Source organism: Pantherophis guttatus, chromosome 6, assembly GCF_059756535.1.
Source record: "Pantherophis guttatus breed Tessera chromosome 6, ASM5975653v1, whole genome shotgun sequence".
In the NCBI taxonomy this organism is placed as follows: Eukaryota; Metazoa; Chordata; class Lepidosauria; order Squamata; family Colubridae; genus Pantherophis; species Pantherophis guttatus.
Genome location: NC_142068.1, coordinates 6,699,770 through 6,712,376, shown reverse-complemented (window position 1 = coordinate 6,712,376; position 12,607 = coordinate 6,699,770). Strand labels below are relative to the sequence as shown.

At 41.8% G+C, this 12,607-nt stretch overlaps 1 long non-coding RNA gene across 1 annotated transcript; it reads right to left on the bottom strand.

Annotated features, from left to right (window-relative positions):
* Positions 1-688: 688 nt before the first annotated feature.
* On the bottom strand, positions 689-5,544 carry LOC148112996 (uncharacterized). The gene is made up of 2 exons (XR_015728557.1): positions 5,242-5,544; positions 689-2,423 (listed from the first exon to the last, which is right to left on the bottom strand). It is a non-coding gene; the product is annotated as an uncharacterized LOC148112996 (long non-coding RNA).
* Between the last annotated feature and the right edge of the window lie 7,063 nt (positions 5,545-12,607).

Sequence of the window (12,607 nt, the reverse complement as noted above, 5' to 3'; positions counted from 1 at the left end):
TCTTCCTCTGAATCAATGTAAATAAAGTGGTCCCTTCAGAGTAATCTGCCTAGTCCCTTTGTTATCCCTGCATTCTGGAGACTGAGTAGATTCCCAACAGAAGGGCCTGCCAGGCTTCTGGGACCTTTCCCCAGGTGCCTCCTAGAAATTGCAGTTGCATCTGAATGATATGATCTAAATAAAGAGGTGTGTGGTAGCAGCAAAGCTTCCTGGTATACGGAAAGTGATCACAGCTGAGTGACATGAATGTCCTTGATTTTCAGATCATATGTTAGCTAAGGAAAAAAAAAACCCCACCAGATGAAGTATTTGTTGATTTTGTCTTGGTGGCCCTGAATTTCTGAGTCACTCTTCTCTTCACCCTTTGTAGAGTGTCAACATCTTTTTTTTATAATGTGATGACCAAAAGTGGATGCAGTATTTTAGGTGTGGGCTTACTAAGGCTTTATAAAGTGGTACCAGCATCTCACGTGATCTTGATTCACTCGCTATGTTAATGCAATTTAGAATTGCATTGGCTTTTTTTGGCTGTTGCCACATTCTGCTAACTCATATTTGATTGATTGTCCACTAGGACTCCAAGATCCTTCTCACAGTTATTGCTATTTAGCCAGGTTTCACCTAAACTATACTTGTAACTTTGGTTTTTCTTGCTTAAGTGTAAGACTTTACTTTTCTCTATGTTGAATTTCATTTTGTTAGATAGGTCCCAGTGTTCATGTCTGTCAAGATCAATCTAGATCTTGAGCCTATCATCTAGGGTGTTGGCTATTCCTGCCAGCTTAGTATCATCTGTAAATTTGATGAGTTCCCCTTCTAGTCCCTCATCTAATTCGTTTATGAATATATTCAAGGGTACTGGGCCTAAGATGGAACCTTGTGGTACCCACTGCTTACTTCCCTCTATGTAGATGTCGTATCATTAAGGACTACTCATTGAGTATGGTTGATAAGCCAGGTACACATCCATCTAGTGGTGATATCCCACTTTTTTTTTAGCTTACCAAGTAGTAGGTTGTGGTCTACAAGTTTCTTACAATATAACATTGCAGGAGAAGACTCAAAATATTCCAAATACAGTGTATATGTTAACCTTTGACTGGAAATCCGAAATTTCTGCTTTACAAGTTTCTTATAACATTGCAATAGAAGACTCATACTATTTCAGATACAATTTTTAGATACCTTCAGTAAGAACTCCTAAACCTCTGACAGAATGGAGAAAGTACAGTAGCAACACTGTCCTCCATCCATAATCACCCAAACAGGCCAATCATTTTTGTTCTCTGATAAATGCAAGGTGGAAAACTGGCCTAGAAAAAGAATTGTTCTGAGCATGTAACCGACTACACATACACAGAAACGTTCTCAGGTGAGAGGAAAAGTGACTGGAAAGAGAGAGCTTTAGGAGGGAACGATTATAATAGTTCTCCACTTACATCCATTTATTTAATGACCATTCAAAGTTACAATGGACTGAAAAAAAATGACTTCGTTTAACAACCTTATTAAAAAAAATCATAAAATTGGACATGACTCATTTAACAACTACCTTGCTTAACAATTGTGGTCCTAATTGTGGTTGTACGTTGAGGACTATCACTAATGAACCATGATAGAAGAAACATCAATTCTTGCATTAGGCATTTCATTATGGAGTTCCAGAATGGTCAGAAGACCACTAAAGTTAGACAGCATAACAAAGAACAGATCTACTCTATGGAGGTGGATAAAAGACCGAGATGTGAATACTTTGGTTTTAAGGACAATTAATACCCCAGTTTAAACTCAGTGGCTTAAAAGGTGCCAGAGAAGGTCTGTGCTCTGGCAGTTTGAGTCCTACCATCACATGAAGGAGTGAACTCTCATCACTTGACTCAGCTCCTGCCAACCTAGCAGTTTGAACGCATAGGTACCACTTCGGTGCGAAGATAAAAGCAGTCCATATTTTGCCACATGCATTGCACTGTGGCATGATGTCATGCTGGCCACATGATCACAGAAATATCTTTGGATAAGGTTGGCTCAATAGCCTAGAAACGGCCTAGAAATGGAGATGAGCACGACTAGCAGAGTAAAACCTGAAGGGACTCCTTTTAATATAAGGATTCTGGACATATAAGATAGAGGTTGGCCAGCAATGCTCCTGTGGTCACCATACCACATATGTCACCCAGTGTCCTTGTGATTCCCAAAACCAATAAATATTTTTAAAGAAAAAATAACATAGCCAGAATCGTATTCCTACCTGAAATCCATAAAGATGTTTGGAAGATCAGACCTAACTGGTTTTTTTTTAAACATAAATTTTATAAGGAATCACTTATCACTGTCTGCCAATGCCCTCGGGAATTATTTTCTCCAATGGCCACACCTGGAAACAGCAGCGACACATTGGTCTCACTTCTCTGTGGAAGCTGGGCCTGGGGAAGAAAAGCATTGACCATCAGATAGAAGACAAAGCTCAGACATTGGTGGAGATCTTTAGACAAACAAAAGGTATGTAATTTGGGGTAATGACTCAAGTCCCCATCTGCTGAATTTTTTTCCATTCTGTGTATTTGGAACAAAAGAAGATGTACAGTATTTTTTTTATTTTTTTAAAGTTTTGAACCAATTCTCTTTCCTCATCCCCTTAGAATTCCTGCTCTTTAATAATTAATTATGAAATATCTTCATCTGCAGGGCAGCCATTTGAGCCTTCCTTTCCAGCAATAAATGCAATTTCTAATGTCATATGTGCTTTGAGTTTTGGACATCAGTTTGCTCCCGAAGATGAAAACTACCAGAAGTTAATTCAAGCCCTTGAAATTATTGTGAAATTCTCTGGTGGCTTTTTTCACGTGGTGAGTCATATTTTATATTAAAACTCCCCCAAACCTATGTTTCCATCAGTAATTTCATGTAATCATGAATGGAATCCATGGAGGAAGCTTTGGAAACCATATATGTCAGCTTCAGGATAGACAGTACTATTATTCCCAATAGGTGTGTCTGTCCTTGAATCAGTCTTAACTCAAGATGAGAGCCTGGACAAGTCTTTGCAGTTTTCCTGTCAAGATTTCAAAAGTGGCTGTCCATTGCCTACTTCCTAGGGCTGGAAGAAAGGGACTGTTCCAGCATCACCCAGTTGACTTAGTGCTTGAGTTATCACTAGTACTTAGAATATCTCAGTTTCTAGGCTTGTGCATGAATCACTGTACCAAAATGATTCTGCCCATAAAGAAATCCATTATATCAGTAACACCACTAGATGACTGTCCATCCCATGTTCAAACAGTTCTAGAAAAGATGATCCACCACTTCCTGGGTCAGTCTATCATTGAACAGTTCTTTCAAACGTCCTAATACTAAACCAACATCTGCTTTTTTATGATTTAAACCCATTGCTTCCATCCAGAACTTCTGCTGCAGCCACCAAAAAGACAATCCTATCTTAGGCTGCATTAACGGAGGGATATCAAGATCACATGAAGGGTTAGTACAGATTTATAAGGCCTTATAAGGCATCCAGTTTTGGTCACCATGATATAAAAAAGTCCTGAGACTCTGCAAAGAGTGCAGAGAAGAGCAATAAAGATGATTTAAGTGGCTGGAGGCTAAAACATGAAGAATGGTTGTAGGAATTGAGTATGTCTAGTCTAGTGAAAAGAAGGACTAGGGATAACATGATAGCAGTGTTCCAATATCTAAGGGGTTGCCACAAAGAAGAGAGAGTCAAGCCTTGTTTTGCAAAGGACCTGAAAGCAGGACAAAAAGCAATGGATGGAAACTTATCAAGGAGAGAAGCAATCTAGAACTCAGGAGAAATTTGCTGAGCAGGAGAATAACCAGGCTTGCCTCCAAATGGGTGCTCCACCACTGGAGTTTTTAAAAAGAGATTGGACAGCTGTTTCTCTGAAATGGTATAAAGTCTCCTGATTGAACAGGGGGTTGGATTAGAAGACCTACAAGGTCCCTTCCAACTCTTTTATTCTGTTATGAAAAGCAAGCAGACCAAAAATCCAACCCATGTAGTTAATTCATTATTTAGCCTGGCATGTGAATCCAGTTGGTCTAAATCAGTTATCTGTGGGTAACCATATTTACAAATGCTCTTGGAGAGAATAGGAGAATAACAGAATTTTATAATATCTTTATGATAATCTATCTGCCTACAACATAATTCTTAAGAATTTGGGAACAGCTTTTATGGAGGATTTTTGAGGTCTGACACCATGTATGGTTTGCCATGTTTTAATGAATTTGCAATGTTTTTTTTTTTTTTTTGGTTATTAAATCCTGTCTATTACTGTGAGCTGCTGAGCGTCTTCTTTAGTTGTAGTGGGAAATAAATAACTTTTCCTTTTCCATTTCTATTAGATGTTTGTTGTGTTTCCAAGATTAATGAGCTACCTCCCACGCCCTCACAAGGAGGCCTTGGCTTCTATAAAGGTGATCACTTCTGTTGCAAAGCAGGAACTAGAGAAACACAAGGAATCCTACTCTCTGCATGAGCCACAAGATTTCGTTGAAAGGTCAGACAAGGAATAATGGATGGAAACAGATCAAGGAGAGCTTCAACCTAGAAATGAGGAGAAATTTTCTGACAGTGAAAACAATCAACCAATGGAACAGAAGTTGCCTTCAATAGTTGTGGGAGCTTCATCACCGGAGGCTTTAAAGGGGATATTGGACTGCCATTTGTCGGGGATGGTGTAGGTTTTCCTGCTTGGGCAGGGGGTTGGACTAGATGACCTATTATGTCCCTTCTAACTCTGATCTATCTATCTATCTATCTATCTATCTATCTATCTATCTATCTATCTATCTATCTATCATTAATTACTATCTTATTCAGATGGAGAAGGTATGAGTTTATTGTGATTCAACACATCAAAAAGGAATTATTATATTCCTTGCTATAAGCAAACAGGAAGGGCTACTGAAATTGTCTTCACTGGATTTTTTTTTCAATCAGCTCCTATTCTGAATTGCTTCTAAATAACAATTATATTTGTACCTCTGCAATCTTAAACTCTATTTAGACAAGGAAGATTCTTTGTGGGGGAAGTTAGATTTATTATCATTTCTCATCATCTCATGTTTCCCTATCACTTCTTTCCCCTTTTTCTAAGGAAGTTCCATTAAGAAGAAAAAGAATTAACAGAGACTTTTGATTAATTCATACTTAAACAAATGATTTTTTTTTATATTCAGCTACTATTCTGAGTTGCTTCTGAATAAAAACTATATTTGTACCTCGGCAATCTTAAACTCTCATTAGACAAGGAAGATTCTTTGTGGGGGAAGTTAGATTTATTATCATTTCTCATCATCTCATGTTTCCCTATCACTTCTTTCCCCTTTTTCTAAAGAAATTCCATTAAGAAGGAAAAGAATTAACAGGGACTTTTGATTAATTCATAGTTAAAGAAATAATTTCCCTGAAAAGTTGGGAAAAGGACAGATACTGTTAGGATATTGAATTTAGTAGCTGAAAATTGCTTAGTTAGAGGGTGCTGACTCATGCATGAGGCAATCTACGCTATGATTGGTTGCCTTAAGTATAAAGGGGGGGGGGCATTTCCCATTTTTCCCGCCTTTTTTCTTCTCTGTGTTCTGTATATTGCAAAATTTACCTCATGATATTCCTGACTCTCTTGTGTTTTTCTCCTTCTGGGATGTTGAATGTTAAATATATATTATGTACACATATAAAAGACTACACTTTTGTGTTAGTGCCTCTGATTTCATCTAGACAACTGCTGCACAATTTTCCCCAACAGATACTTTTACTGCTTTGACCATCAGTAAAAAAGTAAAATGTTTGAAACGAGGATAAAAGATCCTCCTTTCCAATGCTTTCAGGAAAAAAAAATGATTTTTTTGTTTTTTAGAAACAACTTTTATCGATTTGAAATGACTTTGAGCTGGCTCACTTTATTTACAAATTGGCATTGTCAGTCTTGAGTGTACCATTGTTCTGGTCACTACATTCAAGATATACAATCTTCTTAATACAGGCCCTCATTCCTAAACCATTAAGGCAGGTTTTCCACCCTTGTATTAACGATTCAAGGTTGCTTCATGTTCAGCAGCATATAATAGCATCCGTGGGTGTTGCAATTGAAGGTTTCTGGTTTCAGTGTACGTACTGTGTATAAAGAGCAATGGTGAGAATTGGACCATTTGTGGTTGAGAAAGAAATAGATCATGTGATAATTCTTCAAATGCTTTTTCTAGCTCAGTGACTGCCATATCTGTGGTGATTTGCTTCTCAAGATGCTTCTCTATCACTAGACAAATGGTCTGTATTGTGTCAGTTGTCCCACAGTTCTTCGTGAAATTGCACTGGTTTGGTGCATGGTTAATATTGTCTCACAAGAATCCAGCACAGGTAGTCCTCGACTTGCAACCACAACTGGACCCAAAATTTCTGTTGCTAAGCAAAGCAGTTGTTAAGTGAATTTTGCTCCATTTAATGACCTTTCTTGCCATAGCTGTTAAGCGAATCACTGGAGTTGTTAAGTGAATCATGTGCTAATCTGGCTTTCCCCATTGACTTTGCTTGTCAGAGGCCAGCTGGGAAGGTTACAAATGGTGATTGCATTATCCCAGGACAATGCAATTAAAGCATGCCAGTTGCCAGTGACCATGGGGATGCTGCAATTGTATGAAAAGCTGTTATAAATCACTTTTTTCAGTGTCACTGAAACTTTGAATGATCACCAAACAAATGATTGTAACTCGAGGACTACCTGTATCCTAAAAATTGCATAAATTATTGTGATATGGCATAATGGCCACAAAATCTGATAGTTAGAGCGGTCATAGGTGTCAATTTGGGCATGACTTTAAATGTATGAATGCATGCGGCAATTCTAGTAATGCTGCTTCTGAATTTTTGTGACTCACTCTAATAAGTACAGATTAGTCACTGTTCCACCTGCAAACATTTCCTGAGGTAATCTATCAATTAAAACAAAACACATTAAAGTTCTTCAGAACCTGAGACTGTCTTTCATCTTGTCTATTTTAAGATAAGTGTCTCAGTGTGACTCTATGACTTTAATTATTACTCTTCTGCATTGGTATTCCTATATAGCCACTAGGAATGTATTTATTCTCTAGACTTGAGATACAGAAGTAAAAATGACAGAAAAGCTGGATAGAATTCATTGTAATTTTCCATTTTAAACATCTACCTACAATGAAAAGAACCTGGCTCAGTGTATTTTAGACTTTTTTTCTGCTGCAACAGACACAACCTTGTTTTCTCTGATGTGGGCACTTCTCCTCCTGACAAATCATTTCAACATCCAAGGTGAGACAGACATGGCTAGTGGAACAAGAGTTACTCTCAGGTTCTAAAAGCACAGAAATTATTTAAAATTTATTCTTCATAATAATTTTCCTATGTAGGTTCTTGATTCTATAAGCAGATGTATGAATTTAGCAGGATTAAAGGAAAGCAAATAATGTATATACAGAGAGCCTGCCATGGGCTAAATAAATAAACTGAGAGCCTTCTTTGAATCCTCAGTAAAATATTCAGTGAGGAACTAAAAATTAGAAATCGGTACAAATCTGAAACGAATAGAATAGAATAGAATAGAATAGAATAGAATAGAATAGAATAGAATAGAATAGAATAGAATAGAATAGAATAGAATAGAATAACAGAGTTGTAAAAGACCTTGGAGGTCTTCTAGTCCAAGCCCCTGCCCAGGCAGGAAACCCTACATCACTTCAGACAAATGGTTATCCAACATCTTCTTAAAAATTTCCAGTGTTGGGGCATTCACAACTTCTGCAGGCAAGTTGTTCCACTTATTAATTGTTCTAACTGTCAGGAAATTTCTTCTTAGTTTTAAATTGCTTCTCTCCTTGATTAGTTTCCATCCATTGCTTCTTGTTCTACCCTCAGGTGCTTTGAAGAATAGCTTGACTCCCTCTTCTTTGTGGCAACCCCTGAGATATTGGAAGACTGCTATCATGTCTCCCCTGATCCTTCTCTTCATCAAACTAGACATACCCAGTTCCTGCAACCTTTCTTCAAATGTTTTAGCCTCCAGTCCCCTAATCATCTTTGTTGTTCTTCTCTGCACTCTTTCTAGAGTCTCAACATCTTTTTTACATGATGGCGACAAAACTGAATGCAATATTTCAAGTGTGGCCTTACCAAGGCATTATAAAGTGGTATTAACACTTCACGTGATCTTGATTCTGTCCCTCTGTTAATGCAGCCCAGAACTGTGTTGGCTTTTTTGGCAGCTGCTGCACACTGCTGCCTCATATCTAAATGGTTATCCACTAGGACTCCAAGATCCCTCTCACAGTTACTACTATTGAACATAGTACCACATATACGGTACCTATGTATTTTGTTTATCTTCCCTAAACGTAGAACCTTGCTTTTTCACTGTTGAATTTCATTTTGTTAGATAGCGCCCTATGTTCAAGTCTGTCAAGATCCTTCTGTGTCTTGAGCCTATCTTCTGGAGTGTTGGCTATTCCTGCCAGCTTGGTGTCATCTGCAAATTTGATGAGTTCCCCATCTAGCCCTTCGTCCAAGTCATTGATGAAGATGTTGAAGAGTACTAGGCCTAAAACAGAGCCCTGGGGTACTCCAGTTAACACTTTCAATGCGAAAATCTACCATGTGTTCTGTCCCCACACCTCACATAGGCAGACACACGAGCAAAAGATGTCTACCAGTCATTTATTTTTACAAGCCGACCTGAATCCCTTTGGCAGATAAAAATTCTGGCAGCTACTTTCCGAATGCCTGCCAAGTTTCTTATCACCTCTAGAAATAAGAGTCAGCGTATCTGTATTCCGTTGCTGGGGCAACCAAGAGTTCAAAGAGTAGTCAGAAGTCATTCACAAAGTCCAAACCTTAATTCCGAAAAATATCCCATCCAAAGCTCACGATATGCAGTTTTTGTCCGTCACAGAGCCTGCAGAGCAACCCCACCCACTTTTTTTTTTTAAAATTTGATTTATATGCTGCCCTTCTCCGGAGACTCAGGGCGACTTACAATGCGTTAAGCAATAGCCTTCATACTTTTGTATATTTATACAAAGTCAGCTTATTGCCCCCACAAACTGGGTCCTCATTTTACCTACCTTAGAAAGGATGGAAGGCTGAGTCAACCTTGAGCCTGGTGAGATTTGAACTAGCAGTAATTGCAGGCAGCTGGATGATAATAACAGGCTATTAGTCTGCTGAGCCACTAGAGCTCCTATTGCTGAGCCACCTTATCCCATGTGGGGCATGGTTCAGTGACTCAGCAATCTCTGGCCCTTCCCCACCACTTCCTTTGCTGCGCACGCCTCTCCCTCCGACGCTGCCTGGGATCAATCCAAGATTGATCTTCATCACTCCCTATTAGTGGGTGCCCCGACATGCTTTCCTCCTGGCCTTCGGATGGAACCTGAGGCGTTGCCAGAAAGGAGGGTCCTGGAGAGGGAGGCCTTGTCAGTTCCTCCCCATCACTTTCAGAGTCATCTTCCTCCGTGAGGACAGGCTCGGGAGCCGGAGTCACAACACCATGGCTTTCAGATATGCTACTTGCTTTTGCCCTAAATTACATATAGAAGACCAAATTTCAGCATGGTAATGAACAGGGATGGGTTCTATTTACCTTTACTACTGGTTCCCAACGGGCTCGCACACACGCAACCGCTTTGCTCTCGCGCGTGTCTTGCTTCTGCAACAGAGTTGGAAGGGGGCTTGAAAGTCTTCTAGTCCAACCCCCTGCTCAGGCAGGAAACCCTATACTATTTCAGACAAATGTTGTCCGATCTCTTCAAAAGTTCCAGTGTTGGAACATTCACAACTTCTGGAGTCAAGCTGTTCCACTGATTAATTGTTCTGACTGTCAAGATGTTGATTTAATGATAAAACAATCTCTATTTCTGATATTCCAATGATCCATGTTAACTCTATTAAGAGATATATGTGGACCAAGCTAGTTTGAAGGATTCAGGCATTCCAAATTTTCCTCTCATCACATAGTGTTTGGGGCAGAATGGGACAACTCACCACGGGCAACTCACCACGTGACAACTCTCTATGGGACAATTCAATTCAATTATTTAAAATCACATTGCATTTTGTTCCTCCTTTTACATCCTTTCTTTAATAATGATAATATCCCACCATTTCTTTTATATTAGTATAACTCTTGTCCTGTGGCGAGTTGGCCCAAATAGAGTTGGCCATGTTAAGTTGACTGTAGCCAGTTGGCCACAGAAAGTTGGTCATGGCAAGTTGGCCAGGATGAGTTATCCTAGGCCAGTGTTGGCGAACCTTTTTGTCACCAAAATGGAGTGTGCACCGGGGGGGGGGGGGAGCACCAAAAACCAGAAGAGCAGCTCCCCGGTATGCATTTCTATGCTGGTCACCTGATCTTCTGGTTTCCAGCATGCACATGTGCTCCAGTCACCTGATCTTCCTGCTTCCGGCATGCATGCGTGCATGAAGACCAGCTGGCTGGTGCGCATGTCCATGCCAGAAACTGGAAGCTCAGCTTCCTGGTGGATGCATGCTCACCAGGGAGCTGCTCTTCCAGTTTCCAGTGCTCCCACATGTGCAAAGACCAGCTGGCTAGCACAGATGTGCACATCAGAACCTGGAAGGGCAACGGGCAACGTCTGGCGTGCCCAGAGAGATGTCCCTGGGTGCCACTTTCGGCACCTATGCCATAGGTTCCCCATCACGGTCCTAGACCCTGATTGGGAATTCTCTCTCTTATTTGTGTTACCATTGCTGTTGCTTCCTTTTATTTATTTATTTATTTTTATTTTATTTTATTTATATGCCGCCCTATCTCCAACGGACTCAGGGCAGCTCACAACAATAAAATCCACAATAATCACAGTACAAAGTTAAAATACCTAATTAGACCAGATAAAAGTTAAAAACCCATATTAAACCCCATCAGTCCAGGCTGGAGGACTTGAATAACCAAGTTTTTAATTCGTGGCGGAAAGTGCGAAGATCAGGGGCCAGCCGGAGCCCCAAGGGGAATTGATTCCAGAGGGTGGGCATGCCCACAGAGAAGGCTCTACCCCTGGGGGCCGCCAGCCGACATTGTCTAGCCAATAGCACCCTGAGCAAGCCCTCCCTATGGGCGCGAACTGGGCAATGGGAAGTTGTTGCTGGCTGCAGGTGGTCCGCCAAATATCCTGGGCCTAAGCCATGTAGGGCTTTATAGGTCATCACCAGCACCTTGAATCTCACCCGGACAGCAACCGGCAACCAATGCAAGTCACGCAGGAGAGGTGTTACATGGGAGTATCGGGATTCTCCCATCACAACCCGTGCGGCTGCATTTTGTACCAGCTGAAGCCTCCGAGTGGTCCTCAAGGGCACCCCCATGTAGAGAGTGTTACAGTAGTCAATACGGGAGGTGACTAGCGCATGAGTAACTGTGCATAGGGCATCTCGGTCCAAGTAGGGGCACAACTGGCGCACCAGACGGATCTGGGCGTATGCCCCCCTGGTCACGGTCGTTATATGGTCTTCTAAACTCAACCGTGAGTCCAGGAGAACACCCAAGTTGCGTGCCCTGTCTACAGGGGGTAAAACTTCACCCCCTATAGCCAACAATGGAATCTCTCCTTTGGACCGAGATGCTGGTACCCACAGCCATTCAGTCTTGGCAGGGTTGAGCCAAAGCCTGTTCCTTCCCCTCCAGACCCATACTGCTTCCAGGCATCGGGCCATCACGTCGAGGGCATCACTGGGTTGGTTCGGGGTGGATATAAAGAGCTGAGTATCGTCAGCATACTGGTGGTACCTCACCCTGAAACCACAGATGTTCTCCCCCAGCGGTTTCATATAGATGTTGAACAGAAGGGGTGAGAGAACCGACCCCTGGAGCAACCCACAAGTGAGGGGCCTCAAGGTTGATCTCTGCCCCTCTGCCAACACCGCTTGCGTTTGACCTGAGAGGTAGGAGGAGAACCACCGTAAAATGGTGCCTCCCACTCCCAGCCCCTCGAGGCACCACAGCAAGATACCGTGGTCGATGGTATCGAAAGCCGCCGAAAGATCTAATAGGACCAGAACAGAGGAATAACCTCTGTCCCGAGCCCTCCAGAATCATCCACCAGTGCGACCAATGCCGTCTCTGTGCTGTACCCGGGCCTGAAACCCGATTGGCATGGGTTGAGGTAATCCGCTTCATCCAGGGCCAGCTGGAGCTGACGTGCCACCACACTCTCGACAACCTTCTCTAGAAAGTCGAGGTTGGAGACCAGACGAAAATGACTCAAAACAGCTGGATCCAAAGCCGGCTTCTTGAAGAGGGGCCTCACCACCGCCTCCTTCAAGGCAGCCGGAAAGCTTCCCTCCCCCAAGGAAGCCATTATCACTGCCTGGATCCAGCCGCGTGTCACCTCCCGAGCTGAGTAAACCAGCCAGGAGGGGCACGGGTCCAGTACACAAGTGGCCGCACTCAGCTTCCCCATGATCCTGTCCACTTCCTCTGGGGTAATAGGATTGAACTCTTCCCAAAGCACAGGACCCGCTGCCTCCTCACCATCTGACTCTGTCCAGTCAGAGTCCAAGCCATCCCGAATCTGAGCGATCTTGTCCAACAGGTGCTGGCTAAAC